The following is a 14,183-nucleotide window of genomic DNA, read 5'->3' as shown; positions in this document are numbered from 1 at the left end:
AACAGGTGAAGCAGGCGGCAAGGCTGCGCCCCACCCCACCCCAACATTTGGCAACATCTGGAGACATCTTTCATTGGCACAGGGTTGAGGCCAGGGCTACTACTCAACATCAAAGATGCACAGGGTAGCTCCCTGCACAAAGAGTGATCTGGCCCCACATGGAGAAACCACAGGCCGGGCGCAGTGGCTCATGCCTGTCATCCCAACACTTTGGGAGGCTGAGGCAGGAGGATTGCTTGAGGCCAGCCTGGGCAACACGGAGAGATCCCCATCTCTGAAAAAAAAAAAAATTCTTTTTTTCTTTTTTGAGATGGAGTTTCACTCTATCACCTAGGCTGGTGTGCAGTGGAGCAATCTTGGCTCACTGCAATCTCTGCCTCCCAGGTTCAAGCGATTCTCCCACCTCAGCCTCCCAAGGAGCTGGAATTACAGGCACTCACCATCATGACTGGCTAATTTATATATATATAATTTTTTTTTTTCTTGAGACAGAGTCTCACTCTGTCGCCCAGGCTAAAGTGCAGTGGAGTGATCTCAGCTCACTGCAACTCCATCTCCTGGGTTCGAGCAATTCTCTGCCTCAGCCTCCCAAGCAGCTGGGACTACAGGTGCCTGTCACCACGCCTGGCTAATTTTTGTATTTTTAGTAGAGACAGGGGTTTCACCAGGTTGGCCAGGCTGGTCTCGAACTCCTGACCTTGTTATCCACCTGCCTCGGCCTCCCAAAGTGCTGGGATTACAGGCGTGAGCCACCATGCCTGGCCTAAGAAAAAAACTTTTTAAATTAGCTGATCATGGTGGCCCACATCTGTAGTCCCTGCTACTCAGGAGGGTGAGGTGGGAAGAATTGCTTGAGCCTAGGAGTTTGAGGCTGCAGTGAGCTATGATCATGCCATGAGCTCCAGCCTGGGTAACAGAATGAGACCCTGTTTCAATAAAAAAACAAAACAAAACAAAACAGGAGTTGGAAGACAAAGTTTTGGAGAAGAAGTGAGATTCTCACTGGCCTGGAACACCAAGCAAGAGGGGGCTTGGGGCTGCCTGGGTTGCTGGGAAGAGCTGCCAAGGGACCTGTCCAGTCTGGGGAGTGGCCAGGCCAGCAGGGAAGACAGCAGGAGCATCCCTCCTCGCTGAGCATTGTCCCCATCTTTTCAAAATTTACAGGTCAGCTGCCAGGGAGGGAGCCACCCAGAGCAGAGGATGGGCTCACTCGGGTTATCTGGGATAATCACAGGTAACCTCAGTCTGTCTGAGGCAGCCTGAGGGTGGGGCAGAGAATTTCCCAGGAGCCCTGTGGGGTGGGGTGTGCCTGGCTGTGTGGGACCCGCTGGGCCTGGACAAGGCAACTCTGAGAGTTAAGGAGACCGAGCTAGCCCGTCCAGTCTGACCAGAAACCCAGGCTCAAGGTTGGGATATGAGGCCATGGGGGTGGATCCTAGCTCCAGACTCCCAGCCTCAGGGACAGGGCTGGCTTAGTCATCGTGGAACCACTGGGAAGTTGAGGGATGTGTGTGCCTGCCCCACCCTCCACCCCAGGGATGTCCAGAGAGTCATGAGAAAGAGGGACAATGACCAGGCGTAGTAGCTCATCACAGTACTTTGGGAGGCAGAGGCAGGAGGCTCACTTGAAATCAGGAATTGGAGACCAGCCTCAGCAACATAGCAAGACCGCATATCTGCAAAAAAAATTAAAAAATTAGCCAGGCATGGTGATGTACACCTATAGTCCCAGCTACTTGGGAGACTGAGGTGGGAAGATCACTTGAGCGCAGGAGTTCAGGGCTGCAGTGAGCTATGATCATGCCACTACATTGCAACCTGGGTGACAGAGTGAGACCCTGTCTCTAAAAAAACAAACAAAAGAAAAAAGAAAAAGAAGAAAGGCCGGGCTCACGCCTGTAATCCCAGCATTTTCAGAGGCTGAGGCTAATGGATAACTTGAGGCCAGGAGTTTGAGATCAGCCTGGCCAACATGGTGAAACCCAGTCTCTACTAAAAATACAAAAATCGGCCAGGCATGGTGGCACATGCCTGTAGTCCCAGGTACTGGGGAGGCTGAGGCAGGAGAATTGCTTGAACCTGGGAGGTGGAGGTTGCAGTGAACTGAGATGGCACCACTATATGGCAGCCTGGGTGGAAAAAAAAAAAAAAGTCAAGTAAAAGAAAGAGGCACAAGCCTGGGAGAAAGGAGGGGAACCAATGAGGATCCCAGGCATATGGAGATACAGCAGTGCCCACTCAGTGCTCAGAGAACAAAGGCCCTCCCATGAACACCCCCAATTATAAGTGGCCTCATCATAGCACTGCTGCCCTGCCCCTGCCAGAGCTGCAAAGCAAAGCAGAGAGAGGTTACATTATAGACATGTAACAAATGTTCTTATGTACGCCATACACATGCAAAAATAACTGATTTTCTTGAGACTGGGCCTTGCTTTGTTACCCAGGCTGGAGTGCAGCGACATGATCATAGCTCATTGCAGCCTCAAACTCCTGGGCTCAAGCCACCCTCCCGCCTCAGCCTCTAGAGTAGCTGGGACTACAGGTGTGCGCCACCACACCTGGCTAATTTTTTGCAGAGATGGGGGTGTGGTGGTCTTGCCATGTTGCATAGGTTGGTCTCGAACTCCTAGCCTCAAGAGATCATCCCACCTCAGCCACTCAAAGCTTTGGAATTACAGGCATCAGCCACTTTGCCTGGCTTAATTTTTTTTTTTTTTTCAGATGGAGTCTCAAAGTCTGGAGCAACGAAACCTCCTCCTCCCGGGTTCCTGATTCTCCTGAGTCAGCCTCCTGAGTAGCTGGGGCTACAGGTGCGTGCCACCACCACCAGCTAATTTTTGTATTTCTAGTAGAGTCAGGGTTTCACCATGTTGTCCAGGCTGGTCTCGAACTCCTGACCTCAAGTGATCCACCTGCCTCGACCTCCCAAAGTGTTGAGATTACAGGCGTGAGCCACTGCACCCTCTGAAACCCATGGTGAAACCCTGTCTCTACTAAAAATACAAAAAGTAGCCAGGTGTGGTGGCACACGCCTGTTGTCCAGCTACTCGGGAGGCTGAGGCAGGAGAATCATTCGAACCTGGGAGGTGGAGGTTGTAGTGAGCTGAGATCACACCACTGCACTCCAGCCTGGGCGACAGAGTGAGACTCCGTCTCAAAAAAGAAAAAGAAAAAGAAAAAAAACCTCCCAGACTGAAGAGAAGGCTTTGGTAGATCCAGGGGCATGCACCCTCAGCTTCCCCCTCCAAACTGGCTTCATATCCAACCCTCATGGGAGGGAATTTCTGGTCCCAAACAGCATGACAGCACTTTGAAAATTCCAGTATCTGTTTATAAGGTAGTGTCCGCAGGGATTTGGAAGGTGTCTGGAGAACGCGTGGAAGGCAGCGCGCAGACTTTAGTGGCCTCCCCCAGCCAGCAGCACGAAGGGGTAAAAGGGTCCCAAGAGCCCCACCCCACCTACCGCCACCTCATCCTGAGTCTGAGAGCTGCAGCCCGCACAGACCAGGCAGTGAGTAATTGCAGGTTTGCTTCAAGCCTTCCGGGTCGTGAGAAACCAAACAAAGTTTCACTCCGGAAGGGCGCGCCTCGGCAGCAGGGGAGAGAAGGAAGGGGGTTGGGGGTGGGGTGGTCTCAGGTGGAGGTTGGCAGCGAGCTGGCCTGGAGCCCAGGCTCCAGAGCTTAACCAAGCCCCAGCTGCTGGGCCCCAGCCCCTCTGGCCTCTGACACGCCCCTGACTAGGCGGTCTCCCGACAGGCCCTCCCTGCCCCCCGGTCTAAAGGCTGAAGCAATGAGCCATTTCCTTTCCCGTGAACTCAGCCAGGGCCCCACTGATTGCAGACACCACCAGCAAGGATGGGTACCGGGAAATGGCTGGGGCAGAGGGAGGAGATTGCAGCAGCCTCTCCAGTCTAGCAGTTTGATCATGCTCAGTAAATAATGTTTACAAAACAAGTAAATAAACAAGTGAGGGTGGGGCGCAGTGGCTCACGCCTGTAATCCCAGCACTTTGGGAGGCTGAGACAGGTGGATCACGAAGTCAGAAGTTCAAGATCAGCCTGGCCAAGATGGTGAAACCACATCTCTACTAAAAATACAAAAATTAGCCGGGCATGGTGGTGCACACCTGTAATCCCAGCTCCTCAGGAGGCTGAGGCAGAGAATTGCTTGAACCCGGGAGGCGGAGGTTGCAGTGAGCCGAGATCGCGCCTTGCACTCCAGCCTGGGTGACAGAACGAGACTCCATCTCAAAATAAATAAATTTAAATAAACAAGTGAACAACAGCAAACAAAAAACTTTGTCTTTACCCAGCCCCTGGACTGAGCGTGCACAGATTGACCCCTGGGGAAGTGTTCATCCTGCAGAAAGGGGAGAAGAGAGGAAAATGAAGTGACCTGGCAAATGATTCTAAGAGGGAACCTGGTGAGTGATCAGCCCTGGATATGAGGAAAGAGAAAACAGGTAGCCCAGGAGTGGCAAGGAGACCTGGGGTGCGGCTCTCAGCTCCCAGAAGGAGCTGGTTCCTTATCTGAGAACCAGAGATAGAAGCTGGGTTTAAGCAAAAGTTCACCAACCAGGACAAAGGTCCTCACACTCTCCTCCTCCCCGCCGAAAAGAAAAGAAAAGAAGAAAAATCCGGCCGGGCGTGGTGGCTCACACCTGTAATCCCAGCACTTTGGGAGGCCGAGGCAGGCAGATCATGAGGTCAGGAGTTCGAGACCAGCCTGACCAACATGGTGAAACCCCCGTCTCTACTAAAAAAAAAAAAAAAAAAAAAAAAAAAAAAAAAAATTAGCTGGGCACAGTGGTGCACGCCTGTAATCCCAGCTACTCAGGAAGCTGAGGCAGGAGAATTGCTTGAACCTGGGAGGCGGAGCTTTCAGTGAGCCAAGATTGGGCCATTGCACTCCCACCTGGGCGACAGAGCAAGACTCCGTCTCAAAAAAAAAAAAAAAAAATCCAGGAGAGGAAGAATGTCAATGGGCTTTGCTTTACTGGACAGGGTAACCCGGGACACTTTGTTTAACCACTCTGTGCCTCAGTTCCCCTCAGTTCCCTCATCTGTAAAATGGGGCTAATGAAAGTGCCTACCTGGTGGGGCACAGTGGCTCACACCTGTAATCTCAGCACTTTGGGAGGCTGAGGCAGGCAGATCACCTGAGGTCAGGAGTTCCAAGACCAGCCTGGCCAACATGGTGAAACCCCATCTCTGCTAAAAATACAAAAATTAGCTGGGCGTGGCGGTGCATGCCTGTAATCCCATCTACTTGGGAAGCTGAGGCAGGAGAATTGCTTGAACCTGGGAGGCAGAGGGTTCAATGAGCTGATATCGCGTCACTGCACTCCAGCCTGGGCAACAGAACAAGACTCCACTTCAGAAGGGAAAAAAAAAGGCCGAGCGTGGTGGCTCACACCTGTAATCCCAGAACTTTAGGAGGCCAAGGCGGGCGGATCACCTGAGGTTGAGAGTTCGAGACCCACATGGCGAAACCCCCCCTCTCTACTAAAAATATAAAATTAGCCGGGCATGGTGCCCATGCCTGTAATCCCAGCTGCTCAGGAGGCTGAGGCAGGAGAATCACTTGAACCCAGAGGCAGAGGTTGCGGTGAGCTGAGACCATGCCATTGCACTCCAGCCTGGGCAACAAGAGTGAAACTCCGTCACGGGGGGAAAAAAAGGCCTACTTTAGGGCTGGGCTGGGCACGGTGGCTCATTCCTGTAACCTCAGCACTTTGGAAGGCCGAAGGCGGGAGGATCACTTGAGCCCAGGAGTTAAAGACCATCCTGGGCAACATAGCAAGACCCCTAAAAAAAAAAAAGAGTGAAGTGCCTACTTTTTATCCTGACCCAGGCTTGTGGTGAGGATTAAACAAATGCATGGAAGTGACGAAGTACAGCATACCTTCAGGGCCTGGGGCTGCCATAAGCATCAGTAAGTCTCTCTCTTGACTATGGGAGAGGTTATCTTACCTGTAAAAAACCGGAAGCCTCCAGGGCAGAAGCAAAGGCCCCAGGGCCTTTGGAGGCTCTCGGAATCTTCCGAGGGCATTTCTCAGACTCTCTGTGTAAACAGAGGGGACTTGGCTTGAAGCCTCAATTAACACAGCAGTTAATTCCCCCAACATGACTTCTCAGGGCTCCCAGGAGAAACAAACCATTTCCAAGGCTCCCAGCCCACTCCTGCCCCTTAGGGAGCTCCTAGACTGCCGTGTCCTCTTGGTAGGCCCTTGGGAGAACTTCTACAAGCCAAGGGAAACTGAGACCCAGGCTGCCAAGGGAACTGACTCAGGGATCGTGGCCCCTAGATAAGCCCAGCAAGGCAGCTAGAACAGTGGTTTGCAGACATGGCTGTTCCTTGGATTCACCTAGGATGCCTGGGTTCCCCGACCCCATCCCTGTCCATGCCCTGGAGATCCTGGTGTAACCTATCTGGGGAAAAGCCTTGAACGTCTCTGAGCTCAGTGCACAGGCTTCTCCCAGGCTAGCCCTGCCCCGTCCCTGACTGCACAGCCCTCAGCAATAGAGGAGAAAGCCCTGTAACTCCATCAAGTGAGAAAAGGTGTGATTCACCTCACCCCTCCTAAGCACACTCACAAAAGCCTCAATTAACACAACAGTTAATTCCCGAAACAAGATTTCCCCTCGGGCTGCCTCTGCCCCTTCCCACAAGGCGGGACCTGGGAGGTGCTCCCTGCAGCTGCACCCCGAGGAAAGGGTTAACAGGAAGTGCCTGGCGTCCTGCAGCCACAGAAGCCCCATTGTTCTTCAGCCTGTCCCCTCCCCCTCGTCCAGGAAGACCCTCTGGGGAGCCCCTTCCAAGGGGCCGTGGAGTCTCTCCAGGCTGAAGGCCAGCCCATCGGGAGAGTGTGCACAGGAAAAGGAAACCGGCTGGGTGCGGGCTGGGGAGGCACAGCTGTCACTGACGCACCTTGGGCGGGGGGGGGGCGCTCCACCTTGCCCGCCTGGTGTATGTGGGAGGGGGTCAGCCCTCCCTGCAGTCCCCATCTGGAAGCTAAAAGCCTTTGATATGGGGTTCTTAGGTAAAACTGGATCCTCTGCCTCCCTCCAGCCATGCCCCCGCTCCACCCCAAGCATCCCTGGGTCCGAAAGTTTAACATCCCACCCCTCCTCCATCTGATTTCAGATCACTCCCTGTCAGCTTTTTCTGATTAACTGTGCTGGGTGGGGTGGCCTGGATTGGGGGTGGGGGGGTTGCAGGAAGGAGAACTGTTGGCAATTCCCTGGGAGCCCGAGGGGGCGGGCTGGCTGAGGGTGAGCAGCTGGCAACCAGACAGGCCGAGGCCCTGGGTGGACAGGCCGAGGAGGAAATTAATTGGTGCCAGTCGGGTGGCCAGCCGGCTGGGATGACGGCACCCCCGGGGGCCCGGCCAGCCGCCGAGGTGCGGGAGAGCTGGGGGATGGGGGACAGTGAATGCTGGGATTATGTCTTAACTAAGACTCAACAGTGTACTGGGGGAGGGGCCAATTGGGCCAGGAGGCTCGAAGACAGTGCAGGGAAGGGCAGCAGGGCTAGGGCCCCTGAGGGTTTCTTCTGAGAAAGGGATTCACCAAAGGGCTAGGCGGGGAGCACGATATGGGGAGGCCTCAGCTCCTGAGCTCAGCTCACTTGGACATGTTTGGGGAGACACAAGCTCCCCTTAACACAGACGTGGGTGGGATGACCCCCTAGGCTGAGCCTCAGGAAACAGGAAAGGTCCTAGTCAGAGCGCTTGTGGACAGAGGTGGGCTTTCCTGGACAAACGTGGGGGCTCTGAACTCATCTGGACACAGGTAGAGAAGATCTGGGCTCCCCCAAACACAGGTGTGTGGATCTGAGCGCCACTAGACACGGCTGTGAGGGTTGTGGGCTCCCCTAGACACTAAGAAACCGGGGAAGGTGTAGGCTTTCCAGAACACGCGGGTTCTGAGCTCCCCTGGACAGAGGTGTGAGGTTCGGGGCTCCCTGAATACACGTGGAGGCTTCAGCAACCCCCAACCCAAAGAGTAGTGTGAGCCTCAAACTCGCAAGTCTCATTACTCTTTCATTCTCTCGGCCCTTTTTCCCTGATTGGGAGCCGAACCCCCAAGGGCGGTGCAGAAGCCACGACTTCCCATTGCCTCTGACGCCCCCGGGACCTGGGCGCGACCCCCGCCTCCGCCTTCCCGCTGGGCCGCAAGCTCCGCCCCCGCCTCCCTGGGGCGGGCAGGGCGGGTCCGGAAAGGGGGCGTGGCCCGGGCAACTGACTACGCGGGGAGTTCTTGGAAGTCGCGGGTTGCAGCGCGCGGGGACGGAGCCCGGGGAAAAGCCAAAGGCGGGAGTCAATTTGCATGCACCGCCCTTGGGCGTGATAGACACAGGATGGCTCCGCCCTGCATAGTGACGACTTACCCACCTCCAACGCTCGGCCTCCCGCTCACATTTCCTTGGCAAGATCAAATCCCCACCCTGCCTGGCTAGCAACTGGGCCGCGGCGTGGCCTGCGTCGTCCCTGCCCTCGGGCGGGTGGACTTCGCCCAAGGTCCTGGAACCGGGTAAACCGGTCTGGGTGCTGCTTCTGGATTGGTCCCGACCTGTGGCCCGGCCCTTTCCCAGATCTACAGAGGCTGAACTGGGGCGCCCTTCCTTTGGGTCCTGCACGGCAGGGCAGGGCAGAGTGGGGAGGAGGCTTCGGGATAGAGGACCCGACTAGAGCTGTCCTTTACTTGCTGTCTTGCCGAGCGAAACTCTGTGGGCCTGTTTCCTCATATATACACAGTGGACGTTAAGAGGACAGATCTCAAACGAAGGTTGCAAAGGCATCATTCATTCACAAAAACCGCTTAACCATCTGCTAGACTTGGAGGCAGTAGGCTACAAGAGGAAACTAACTCAGAAACAACGGTTTAATTCTACAAAGGTAAAATTGCACTTGTGATAAGTATTAACAAAAAAAAAATTTTTTTTTTTGAGACTGAATCTCACTGTCACCCAGGCTGGAGTGCATTGGCGCTATCTCAGCTCACTGCAACCTCAGCCCCCCGGCCCCGGGTTCAAACGATTCTCCCATCTCACCCTTCCGAGCAGCTGGAACTACAGGTGCGCGCCACCACGCCTGGCTAATTTTTGTATTTTTAGTAGAGATGGGGTTTCACTATGTTGGCCAGGCTGGTCTCAAACTCCTGACCTCAAGTGATCCGCCCACCTCAGCCTCCAAAAATGCTGGGATTACAGGCATGAACCACCACTCCCAGCCCCGCAAAAATTTATTTTATTATTATTTTTTGAGATGAAGTCTTGCTCTGTCGCCCAGGCTAAAGTGAAGTGGCTTGACCTTGGCTCACTGCAACCTCCGCCTCCCGGGTTCAAGCGATTCTCCTGCCTCAGCCTCCCAAGAGGTGGGATACAGGCTCCTGCCACCACGCCCGGCTAATTTTTGTATTTTTAGTAGAGATGAGGTTTCACCATATTGGCCAGGCTGGTCTCGAGCTCCTGAACTTGTGATCAGCCCACCTTGGCCTCCCAAAGTGCTGGGATTACAGGTGTGAGCCACTGCGCCTGGTCTCTTTATTTTTCTTGAGACAGAGTATTGCTCTGTCGCCCAGCTGGAGTGCAGTGGTGCCATCTCGGCTCACTGAAACCTCCTCCTCCAAGGTTCCAGCGATTCTCCTGCCTCAGCCTCTGGAGTAGCTGGGACTACAGGCGCGTGTTACCATGCCTGGCTAATTTTTGTATTTTTAGTAGAGATGGGGTTTCACCTTATTGGCCAAGTTGGTCTTGAACTCCTGACCTCGTGATCCTCCTGCCTCGGTCTCCCAAAGTGTTGGCATTACAGGCGTGAGCCACCATGCCTGGCCAAATGTTTTAAATAAAGTAGCTCTTGATCCGAGTGTCAAATATAGGGGTCTTGCCTCCCATCAGAGACTGGTTAAATAAATAAATAAAAAATACCAGCCTGGGCAACATGGAAATTCCATCTCTACAAAAAAAATAAAAAATTAGCCAGGCATCGTGGTGTGTGCCTGGGGTCTCAGCTATGCTGGAAGCTGAGATGGGAGGATCCCTTAAGCACTAGACTTTGAGGCTGCAGTGAGCCTTGGATCATGCCACTACACTCCAGCCTGGGCGACAAAGCAAGACCCTGTCTCAAAAATAGATTAATTAATTAAAATAAAATAGGCCAGGTACGGTGGCTCATTGCTTGTAATCTCAGCACTTTGGGAGGCTGAGGTGGGCGGATCAGGAGATCGAGACCATCCTGGACAACATGGTGAAACCCCATTTCTACTAAAAATACAAAAATTGGCTAGGTGTGATGGTGGGAGCTTGTAATCCCAGCTACTCGGGAGGCTGAGGCAGGAGAATCACTTGAACCCGGGAGGTGGAGGTTGCAGTGAGCTGAGATCGCACCACTGCACTCCAGCCTGGGTGACAGAGAGAGACTCCATCTCAAAAAATAAAAATAAAAAATAAAATAAAGCAGTCCTTAGGCCAAAAGAGGGTTAGACAGGGAACACTTCCCTGAGGATTTGCCCCTTGAGCTGAGCTGGCTTCACTAGGTGAGCGAGGAAGCTGAAAGATCTTCAGGAGGTCACGGCATATCCAAAGGCCATGTGGCTGAGAAGGCTGTGGAAGTATGAGGAACAAAAAGCAGGTCCATGTGGCCAGAGGGTGATGCACGATTCATCCAGAGATGGGATGGCCCCAGATCAAGCAGGGCCTTGCAGATCATCATAGGAGTTTGTCCCTCTTCCAGAAGCAGAATTTTCCATATTCTGGGACAGTGTGGCAAAATAATTCAAGGTTATTTATTTATTTATTTATTTTTTTGAGACAGTCTCACTCTGTTGCCCAGGCTGGAGTGCCGTGGTATGATCTTGACTCACTGCATCCTCTGCCTCCCGGGCTCAAGCAGTTCTCCTGCCTCAGCCTCCCAAGTCGCTGGGACTACAGGCACTCACCACCATGCCCGGCTAATTTTTGGATTTTTATTAGAGGTGATGTTTCACCATGTTGGCTAGACTGGCCTCAAACTCCTGACCTCAGGTGATCTGCCCACCTCGGCCTCCCAAAGTGCTGAGATTACAGGCGTGAGCCACTTCGCCCAGCCCAATTCAATGTTATTTAAATAACGTGGACTGGATCTCTCCAAATTTCTCCCTTGTCAACTTGCATCCCCCTTCTCAGCCCAAGCATAGTTTTCTTCCCTTGGAAACAATGTGTCGTTAAGGCTGGCTAATCTCTCTTTGAAACTATTAAACCTGTTACTGTTTCAGCAGGATCTTTTGACATTGTTTTATTTTCATTGTAACCTTTTAAAAAACTGTTACTTTCTAAATAGGGAGAGTGATTAATAAGTGGGTTAAGGCAAAGAAAACTATTACATGAATACAGTTAGCTGGGCATGGTGTCACAGGCCTGCGGTCCCAGCTCCTCCAGAGGCTGAGGTGGGAGGACTGCTTGAGCCTAGGCAGTGGAGGCTGCAGTGAGCTATGATGGCGCTACTGTTCTCCAGCCTGGGCAACATAGCAAGACCCTGTCTATAAATGATAATAATAATAGTACAGTAGTTATGAAAATATCACAAATATCCTGACCCCTCAACCATCTGAGGTTTGAGAAATTCTAAGAGTCATGTAGAAGCCACTGATTTAATGAGATGATAAACATTAAGCATGTAACACCTGTTTACCCAAAACAACCTCATTCACTCATTCAGGCTCAGGCTGGACATTGGTAGAATTAACAGAATTAACTTCTGAGTTAGGGCACAAATCCTAAGTAAAAAATAAATACGTCCAGGTGCAGTGGCTCACGCCTGTAATCCCAGCACTTTGGGAGGCTGAGGCAGGCAGATCACTTGAGCTCAGGAGTTCCAGACCAGCCTGGGCAACATGGTGAAACCCTGTGTCTGCAAAAAATATACAAATTAGCCAGGCGCAGTGGTGTGCACCTGCAATCCCAGCTACTCAGGAGGCTGAGGTGGGAGAATCTCGTGAACCTGTTAGGAAGATATTGCAGTGAGCCAAGATCGTGCCACTGCACTCCAGCCTAGGCAATAGAGCAAGACCCTGTTAGAAAAGAAAGAGCCAGGCGTGGTGGCTCATGCCTGTAATCCCAACACTTTGGGAGGCTGAGGCGGGCGGATCACGAGGTCGAGATGGAGACCATCTTGGCCAACATGGTAAAACCCCGTCTCTACTAAAATACAAAAAATTTCGGCCAGGTGCGGTGGCTCATTCCTGTAATCCCAGCACTTTGGGAGGCCGAGGTGGGTGGATCGCCTGAGGTCAGGAGTTTGAAACTAGCCTGGCCAACATGGTGAAACCTCGTCTTTACTAAAAATACAAAAATTAGCCAGGCATGGTGGCGGGTGCCTGTAATCCTAGCTACTCAGGAAGCTGAGGCAGGAGAATTGCTTGAACCCAGGAGGTGGAGGTTGCAGTGAGCCAAGATTGCACCACTGCACTGCAGCCTGGGTGACAGAGCAAGACTTCGTGTCAAAAAGAAAAAAAAAATTAGCTGGGCTTTCGGCTTGGAGGAGCCCAAGGTGCAGCTTTCTTCGGTTGTCCAGAATCCAGGTTTTTCCGACACCAATCACCTCCACCATGCTGCCAAAGTTCAACCCCAACGAGATCAAATTTGTATACCTGAGGTGCACTCGGGGTGAAGGGGGTGCCACTTCTGCACTAGCCCCCAAGATCGGCCCCCTGGGTCTGTCTCCAAAAAAGCTTGGTAATGACCTTGTCAAGGCAACGGGGTGACTGGAAGGGCCTGAGGATTACAGTGAAACTGACCATTCAGAACAGACAGGCCCAGATTGAGGGGGTGCCTTCTGCCTCTGCCCTGATCATCAAAGCCCTCAAGGAACCACCAAGAGACAGAAAGAAACAGAAAAACATTAGACACAATGGGAATATCACTTTTGATGAGATCGTCAACATTACTCGACAGATGCGGCACCGATCTTTAGCCAGAGAACTCTCTGGAACCATCAAAGAGATCCTGGGGACTGCCCAGTCTGTAGGCTGTAATGTTGATGGCCGCCACCCTCGTGACATCATAGATGACATCAACAGTGGTGATGGCTGGGCGCGGTGGCTCACGCCTGTAATCCCAGCCCTTTGGGAGGCCGAGGCGGGCAGATCACGAGGTCAGGAGATCGAGACCATCCTTGCTAACAAGGTGAAACCCCGTCTCTACTAAAAATACAATACAAAAAAATTAGCCGGGCGTGGTGGCAGGCGACCGTAGTCCCAGCTACTCAGGAGGCTGAGGCAGGAGAATGGCGTGAACCCGGGAGGAGGAACTTGCAGTGAGCCGAGATCACGCCACTGAACTCCAGCCTGAGCGACAGAGCAAGACTCCGACTCAAAAAAAAAACCCCAAAAAACCAGAAAAACCCACAGTGGTGCTGTGAAATGCCCAGCTAGTTAAGAAGCACAAAGAAAAATATTTCAATAAAGGGTCATTTGACAACTGGTGGGAAAAAAAAAATTAGCCAGGTGTCGTGGTGTGCGCCTGTAGTCCCAGCTACTTCGGAGGCTGAGGCAGGGGAACTGCTTGAATCCGGGAGGCCGGGGTTGCAGTGAGCCGAGATTGCACCACTGTATTCCAGCCTGGCAACAGAGCGAGACTCTGTCAAAAACAAAAAAGAAAAGAAAAGAAAGAAGGAAGAAAAGAGAGAGAAGAAGAAAAAAAAGAAAAATTAGCTGGGTGTGGTGGCGTAGTCCCAGCTACTCCAGAGGCTGAGGTGGGAGGATTGCCTGAGCCCAGGAGCTCGAAGCTGCAGTGAACTGTAATCAAGCCACTGCATTCCAGCCTGGGTGATAGAGAGAGAGAGACTCTAGTTGAAAGAAAGAAAGGAAAGAAAGAAAGGAAGGGAAGGAGGGAGGGAAAGAAAAGAAAGAAAGAAAAAGGAAAGAAGAAGGAAGGAAGAAAGAAAAGAAAGAAAGAGAAAGAAAGAAAGAAAAAAAATTAGCTGTGCATGGTGCCTGAGCCTGTGGTCCAACCTGCTTGGGAGGCTGAGGTGGGAGGATTGCTTGAGTCTGGGAGTTCGAGGCTACATGGCTACATTGAGCCATGATTGCACTGAAAACTCTTGGCCTCAAGTGATCCTCCCACCTCAGCCTCCTAAATTTTTGGGGTTACAGGCATGAACCACGGCACCCAGCACATTTAGCATTTTCTACGTGCCAGCACTC

At 52.5% G+C, this 14,183-nt stretch overlaps 1 long non-coding RNA gene and 1 pseudogene across 1 annotated transcript; one reads left to right on the top strand and one right to left on the bottom strand.

Annotated features, from left to right (window-relative positions):
- Positions 1-958: 958 nt before the first annotated feature.
- On the bottom strand, positions 959-8,273 carry LOC129137992 (uncharacterized). Its single transcript, XR_008540899.2, has 2 exons — positions 3,464-8,273; positions 959-1,676 (listed from the first exon to the last, which is right to left on the bottom strand). It is a non-coding gene; the product is annotated as an uncharacterized LOC129137992 (long non-coding RNA).
- A 4,183-nt stretch (positions 8,274-12,456) lies between these two features.
- On the top strand, positions 12,457-13,603 carry LOC107969607 (large ribosomal subunit protein uL11-like; annotated as a pseudogene).
- Positions 13,604-14,183: the final 580 nt, after the last annotated feature.

Source organism: Pan troglodytes, chromosome 20 (assembly GCF_028858775.2).
Source record: "Pan troglodytes isolate AG18354 chromosome 20, NHGRI_mPanTro3-v2.0_pri, whole genome shotgun sequence".
Classification (NCBI taxonomy): domain Eukaryota; kingdom Metazoa; phylum Chordata; class Mammalia; order Primates; family Hominidae; genus Pan; species Pan troglodytes.
Note: the sequence above shows the minus strand (reverse complement) of the source record. Positions and strands in the feature narration are given on the sequence as shown.